Source organism: Trichechus manatus, unplaced genomic scaffold (genome assembly GCF_000243295.1).
Source record: "Trichechus manatus latirostris isolate Lorelei unplaced genomic scaffold, TriManLat1.0 scaffold00271, whole genome shotgun sequence".
NCBI lineage: Eukaryota > Metazoa > Chordata > Mammalia > Sirenia > Trichechidae > Trichechus > Trichechus manatus.
In genome coordinates, this window is record NW_004444207.1 from 1609909 (window position 1) to 1618393 (window position 8485).

Genomic DNA, 8485 nt, shown 5'->3' on the forward strand with positions numbered 1-8485 from the left:
TTGGATGTTTCTATGAAGTTTCTATGACTTTGCCCTTGTTAAGTTGTAGTGACTTCCCCAGGATTGTAAACTGTCTCACCCTTCACCAAAGTTACCATTTATCTACCATCTAGTGTTTGCTTTTTGGATAACTCCTGTGAAAAGAAAAGGAAAGAAGTGGGATTGGACCAGGGCTCACCCTGAAAAAGTCTCTGCCCACTCACTGGGAGCTCTTGAACAAAGACGGTATGTTAGAGGATCCCATATTGGATGGGAATGGCTTGCCTTGTACTAATTCCTTTCTCGGTTGTTAGCTGGGGCCCACCCTGAGAAGAGCATGGTCTGGACTGTAAAGCTGAGGTGAATTCTAATGAAACCAATAGCTGGAGGCTGTTGGCGCACCATATTTCTCACAACATGGCAGCAAGTCCTTTCTTAAAGGGGGATCAGGGCAGGTCATATCGATGTCTGTCATATCTTTACTTAAACTGCACATATCCGTTAATCTATACTCATGTGAGGGACAGCTTCTCCAGGGTTCTGGAAAGCCTCTTCTTGAGAGGTAACTTAGAATGAGGAGCATAGTGAGCTTTTGGATTATAGCCCCAGATACTGCAGTTGGTCTCAGGGCTGCAACTGTACTTATCAGCACCCTTCTCCAATATTCATTCTAAATTCCTGTTGCTCTTAGCTAGCACATGTACTGGTGCCTTCACTAGTGATAATGATCCAAATCTTCATTTCTGAGGGTCCTAATCCCCTGGAATTCATATCCTTCTTAGCCTGGGAAATGTCCTTGTTATACTTGTTCATTCAAAGTCACAATTTGGCAAAGGAACACTGAAAGACACCAGAATTGGTTACATGAGGTCCATACATATTCCTCCCTGTGACTAATGGGTAATGGCAGCCTTACTCTCTCCTGCTGACCAAAGTCAATTGCCATTTACAAGATGGTGACACCTCTTCTTGTCTGCTGGTTCCTGGGCACAGGTAGCCAAATTTGACCAAGTAGAAGTCATAGCTCTCAGTTAAGTAGGACCTTTCCTATATCCCCTGGTAAGAATGCATTCCCTTTTAGGACCAGGACCTCTAACCATAATGAGATCAGAGTAGCAAGGACGGGAAGCACAGAGTCCCTCAGTGGGTCATTGTGAATGATGGTAAGCGGAACCACTCCTGATTCTACCCCTTGTTTCTCGGATTTATATATTCTTCTAATGGTAACATAGTGGTACCATGTGAAGGTTTCTGATTCAATTTGCATGCTGTGTATTATAGAATGGCAGCCCATCCTCATAGCATATCGTTTCTAGGCTATCCCTTTAGCAACACCAAAGCAGGTCATTCCAGTGGTTTATCAGGATCTTCCCACTATAAACTCAGCCAACTGTTCAGCCAGGAATTTATAGGGTTGAGATCTGTCTCAGTTACAAAGATTTCACAGGAGATTGCAATTGTTTTATTGGGGTTCCTATCCTCAACTCCTGCTACTAGATTCTTGCCGTATTTTGATACACATAGAAAACACTGTCCTTGTTGGCTGTCCATCTGTTTTGTATTCAGGGGAATGTTGTGTTTTATTAACTGTTTCTATTACTCTGTACGGTCAGGACACTGTCCTTGTTCAACCTTTTGAAAATTATGCCTGGCTTCCTATGCACCTGGCCTCTCTTGCTTTGGGGCCTATCATCTGCTTTGCTATCAGCAATCTGAGTTCTGTGACTGCCTTTCATATTTTAGCTCTTGCTTGCAATGGACAACCATCACTGGCCTTAATGAATGGTGTGTCTTCTGTGTCTTTCCATGAAACATAATCCTCTGGTAGGTTTTCTGGTCTCACATAATAAATTAATTCCAGCATGCTAACTTCTCTCAACCTGTTAATCATTTCTTCTAGCAGCTGACCTAACAGGTCAGGTATTTCTGCCTTATTCATCATGGGTGCTCACTTTTACCATGCTTCTAGGAGCCACTTGAGCAGTGACTTTGCTCAGTCCTCTGAGATTCTTGCAAGGGGTTAAATACCATATCCCAAGGGAGTACCTCAATGTCAATAAACTATCCTGCATTCAATCTTATGCTCTAGCCCCCTTGATAAAATACCCTCAGGATCTTTCATGGGTACTTCCCTAGCCCTTGCTGGTACAAGATGGCTTAGTCTTGCAACTTTTTTGGGGTATAGCCCCTTTCCTCCCTTATCAGGCCCAGCACATTCCTGGCTGCCAATGAGAGGGGGTGAGGGTAGTTCCTGAGGTGAACACCTATTCCTTTATGAGGGAAAGATCTCTTCATTGCTCTCCACAATGAAGGAAGCACTAGTTCCTAATATGGATACGTGAACTATTCCTATAGACTCAGAAGTCTCAGAGAACATGGACAGTCATAATATTCAGAGGCAACTGTACAGTTTTTCCTATAGCATCGACTAATATTCCAGCTTTTCCTAGGGACCAGAATTTAGCATAAGATACATGCATCATTTGGAATTTATCCATTCTGACACTCAGTGCTGAAATTCTTTTTTGTTTTTGTATTTACTCCCTGCATAGAATAAGTACTTATTTTATAAACCATAATGAGAGTTCCTGGCTTCTTACTTAGTTTTAAATTGTTTGTTAGTTGCCCTCATTTTTTTCATTTTCAGCCTATAGAGAATCAATGCAGCTAAGAAACAGTCCTTATACTTATTATTCCTCTTGCACTCCCCTTTTCTTTCAAATGTCTGAATCATCACACTAGCCAGTGTGTTTCTATCAGTACACCATCCCAGCTCACCACCCATGAAAGTTTAAAAAATTGTACCATAACCTTGTGCCAAGGGCTATCTGTGCATTTGTTACGAGTCAGCTGGTAAGTAAACTAATCCCCAAGCCCCATCTTAAGGACTGTTTTCTCAGACTATTTCTCATACCAAATATAACAAGTTGAGTTTTCCAGGAAGTGGTTGTTAAGGGAGTTCAGACAGCAAAAGGTTTATTAGAGAATAAACCAAAAAAACCCAAACCAGTTGCCATAGACTCATGGCGACCCCATGTGTATCAGAGTAGAACCGTGCTCCGTCGGGATTTCAAAGATATGACCTCTCAGAAGCAGATTGTCAGCCTTTTCTTCCGATGCACCTCGGGGTGGTTTCAAGTCAACAACCTTTTGGTTAGTAGTCAAGTGCTAAACCATTTGTGCCATCCAAGGACTCCTTATTGGGAGAATAACATTTGTGAATGAAAATGAAGGATACCGGGTTAGACAAAAATCAAATCTTACAAAGTCTCTGACAGCCAAACAGTGATTTTTACTGCAAAAAAATACATATTAGGGAAATTCACTAGGCCTTTGTACCACCAATTTTCTGAGTCCTCTGCCAGGCGCCACCCCTTGAAGAAGGTAACCTCCTCTGACAAGTGAGGAAGTCTCTAATGAAGCTATGAGCTGTCAGCTAACCATGGTCTTCTCAATTGGGCAGAAAGTGTCCCCTTATCCCCATGGGTGATATTGCTCATTTTATAAGCCAGTCTCTTATTTAGATGAAAGCTGACTACCAGGAATGGCTTCACTTCCAAGTTCAAAGGATAACTAAGGGTGATAGACTCAAGGGTTCCTCTAGTCTCTAGTCTATATTGGTCCAGTAAGTCTGGCATATTCTAAGAATTTGAGTTCTGGTCTACATTTTTCTCCCATTCTAACCTGGACCTTCTATTGTATCCCTGGTCATAACGGTCAGTAATGGTAGCCAGGCACCATCTAATTCTTCTGGTCTCAGGCTAGAAGAGACTGTGGTTCTCTTGGGCTGTCAGTCCTATGGACCAATTTTTTTCCTTGCGTCTTTGGTTACCTTCACTCTCCTTTGCTCCAGACAGAAGGAGATGCATAGTTGTATCTTAGATGGCCACTCACGAGCTCTTAAGACCACAGATGGTACTCACCAACTGAGGATGTAGAACATTATCTTTATGAGCTATGTTATGTCAATTGACCTAGGTGTCACCCGAGACTACAGTCCTGAGACTTCAAACCCAATAACCCAGTCCCAAGATGTGTTTGGATATGTCTAGGAAGTTTCTTTAACTGTGTTCCTTCTGTGGTTTATTGTATATATATGAGTATATATGCAGCACACATAAACATGTATATACATATGCCTGCAGATACACCTGTACATGCATACTCATATAATAGCTCACGTGACTTCCTACACCCATGTATGCATACATAGCTACCTATGTAAACACATATATAGTTTATTGGTTGTTATTATTGTAGTTGCAAAATTGTCTGTTACAGTTTTTATGAAATTGTCCCTTATTCTTACGTACCTCTTAATGTCTTCAGTTACCTTTGACAAATAGCGCAGAATTCACCTATATTGGGTATTGCCTTTCCCATCTCCCAAAATAACAAGTGTCTACTATCTAGAAAGTGATACCCACTCCCTCCCCTTCTCCTCCCTGGTAGCCATCAAAGAATGTTGCTTTCTGTGTGAATACCTGTTCTTGATTTTTTTTATAAAAGTGATGCCATACAGTATTTGTCCTTTTGTGATTGACTTATTTCACTCAATATAATGTCCTCTAGATTCATCCGTGTTATAAGGTGTTTTGTGGTCTTCTCATTGTTCTTTATAGTTGCGTAGTATTCCATTGTATGAAAGTACCACAATTTGCTTATCCATTCCTCCATTGATGGGCACTTAGGTTGTTTCCATCGTTTTGCTATTGTGAATAATTCTGCAACAAAAAGAGGTGTGCATATATTTATTCATGTCACTGCTGTTTTTTCTCTAGGATATATATCTAGGAGTGGGATTGCTGGATCATATGGTATTTCTATTTTTAGCTTTCTGTGGAAGTGTCATATTGTTCTCCATAGAGATTGTATCATTTTACATTCCCACCAGCAATGTAAAATAGTTCCAGTCCCCCACAACCTTGTGAGCATTTGTTGTTCTCTGTTTCTTTTTTTTTGATCATTGCCTTTTTTACAGGGGTGAGATGGTATCTCATTGTGGTTTTGATTTGCATCTTTCTAATAGCTAATGGGTGGTGCAGAGATTAAGAGCTTTGGTTGCTAACCAAAAGGTCAGCAGTTTGAATTCATCAACCTCTCCTTGGAAACCCTATGGGGCAGTTCTACTCTATCCTATAGGATCGCTATGAGTCAAAATTGACTCGACGGCAACGGGTTTGGTTTTGGTTTTTTAATGGCTAATGAGAAGCAGTATCTTTTCGTGTATTTGTTGACTACCTGAATTTCTTCTTTGGTGAATTGTCTGTTCATGCTCCTTGCCTTTTTTGATTGGATTGTTTATCTTTTTGTTGTTGAGTTGTTGAAGTTTTCTACATATTTTAAAGATTAGGTCCTTATCAGATATGTCTTTGCCAAAGATTTTTTTCCCAGTCTGTAGGTTCCTTTTTTACTGTCTTGATAAAGTCTTTTGATGAGCATAGGTATTTAATTTTTCGGAGGTCCCAATTATCTACTTTATTTTCTGTCATTCACACATTTTTAAAATTTTGTTTGATGTTCTATTTATGTGAAAGATTTAAGTCCCCTAGTTTTGATTCTATGTTTTTTCTAGGAACTGTATGGTTTAACTTGAACACTTAGATCTTTGAGCCATTTTGAGTTAGTTTTTGTGTATTGTCTGAGGTATGGATCCTGGTTCATTTTTCTCCATATGGATATCCGGTTTTGCCAGTACCATTAATTGAAGAGACTGTTTCTTCCCCCATTGAATGGACTTTGACCCTTTTTTTGAAGATCAGCTGCCTGTAGGTGGATAGATTTACTTCCGGGTTCTCATTTCTATTGCGTTGGTCTATGTGTCTGTCATTGTACCAGTACTAGGCTGTTTTAATTACTATGACTGCATAGTATTGTTTTTCACCAATATTGCTTTTCCTTTTTTAAAACGAGAATCTAATTGTGCATCTCCATGTCTGCTACAGCGTTGTCAACCTCATTTAACAGATGGGAAAATAGAGGTACCAAGCATTTGTTTCAGCTCCTACTATAGGAAGCAGTACACCCTGGTTTCAAACTAAGTTTATTTGGCTCAGAATCTTTACTTTTAACCATTTTCCTAGGATGCCTCTTTTTTTTTTTTTTTAATATCTAAGTCACAGAGTTGTTAAGAAAATCAGTTATAACAAATGTAAAAAGCTTGATATGTACCGAATATTCAATAAATAGTAACTATTATTATAATTTTACCGTAGCCAAGCTCTGCAAGAGCTTTCCAACACCCATGAGGAAAATTATTTGTCTGGGTGTGTGTTAAAATGAAAGATGCAATACTGTAATTCTTAATGAGTAATTTTTTTGGTGCAAGGGTTAGATTTCTACGTAAATTAACTAAAGCCACAAAAAAGAGTTTGTTTGAAGGAATTTAAGGGTGTTGATAGAATTCAAGACATTACAAAAGACTGCAGAGGAATCTACCAAAGCACCAGGATCCAAGGCTCCATGACATAAAACATCCACATTTTAACTAGAAAATAATTATAGACTTGACAGCAAAGATATATATATATAAACCAGTTTGTAAAATACGTTAGCTGCCGTTCACTGAGTATACCACCTGTATCTCTTATAATACTGTAGCTTATTCCTAGGTTCTGAACAAAAACTACTACTTTTTGCTGTCTAATTTTAGTCAAAGCCACAATGTATATCATAAAGTCAGATGAAATGCTTATGAAAAACTAGAGAATTGTATATACATACACACATACATATGTATTTGTGTGTGTATGTGTATACTTAGGTGCATATATGCAGGCATGTTATGTAAAATACAATTAAACAGAAAAAAAAAAACACTAAACCAACATTAGAATCCTGCTCAGAATCTCATTTTTCACTGTTCTTGTTAGATGCCGTCAAGTCAGTTCCAAGTCATAGCAACCCTATGTACGACAGAACAAAACACTGCCTAGTCCTGTGCCATCGTCACAATCATTGCTATGCCGGAGCCCATTTTTGCAGCCACTGTGTCTGTCCCTCTAGTTGAAGTTCTTCCTCTTTTTCACTGACCCTCTACTTTACCAAGCATTAAGTTTTTCTCCATAAACTAGTTCCTCAGACAATATGAAAAAAGTACTTGAGACGAAATCTTGCAATCCTCCCTTCTAAGGAGCATTATGGCTGTATTTCTTCCAAGACAGATTTGTTCGTTCTTCTGGCAGTCCATGGTATATTCAATATTCTTCCCCATAATTCAAAGGCATCAATTCACATTCTATCTTCCTTATTCATTGTCCAGCTTTTGCAAGCATATGTGGTGATTGAAAATGCCATGGCTTGGATCAGGCGTACGTTAATCCGCAAGATGACATCTTTGCTTTCTAACACTTGAAAAAGGTCTTTTGCAGGAAATTTGCATAATGCAATATGTTCTTTGATTTCTTGACTGCTGCTTCCATAGGTGTTGATTGTGGATCCAAGTAAAATGAAATCGTTGACAACTTCCATCTTTTCTCTGTTTATCATGATGTTACTTATTGGTCCAGTTGTGAGGTTTTTTGTTTTCTTTATGTTGAGATGTAATCCATACTGAAAACTGTAGTGTTTGATCTTCATTAGTGCTTCAAGTCCTCTTCACTTTCAGCAAGCAAGGTTTGTCATCTGCATATCAAAGATTGTTAATAAGTCTTCCTTCAATCCTGATGCCACCTTCTTCTTCATATAGTCCAGCTTCTCAGATTATTTGCTCAGCAAACAGATTGAATAAATATGGTGAAAGGATGCAACCCTGATGTACACCTTTCCTGACTTTAAACCATGCAGTATCCCCTTGAGCACAATTAAGTGTTCTGGAATTCACATTATTGGCAATGTTATCCATAATTTATTATGATTCATGCCGTCAAATGCCTTTGAATAGTCAACAGAACACAGGTAAATATCTTTCTGGTATTTTCTGCTTTCAGCCAGGATGCATATGATATCAGCAATGATATCCCTGGTTCCGTGTCCTCTTCTGAATCCGGCTTGCATTTCTGGCAGTTCCCTGTTGATGTACCACTGCAACTGCTTTTGAATGATCTTCAGCAAAATGTTAATTGTGTGTGATATTAATGATACTGTTCGATAATTTCCACACTCAGTTGAGTCACCTTTCTTTGGAATGGGCTCATATATGGATCTCTTAGAGTCAGTTGGCCAAGTAGCTGTCTTCCAAATTTCTTGACATTGATAAGTGAATGCTTCCAGAGTTGCATCCATTTGTTGAAACATGTCAATTGGTATTCCATCAATTTTTGGAGACTTGTTTTTCCCCAAAGCCTTCAGTGCAACGTGGACTTCTTCCCTCAATACCATCAGTTCTCGATCATACGCTACCTCCTTAAATGGTTAAAAATCGACCAATTTTTTTGGGACAATGATTCTGTGTATTCCTTCTGTCTTCTTTTGATGTTTCCTGCATAGTTCAATATTTTGCCTATAGAATCCTTCAATATTGCAACTCAAGGTTTGAATCTTTTCTTCAGTTCTTTCAGCTTGAGAA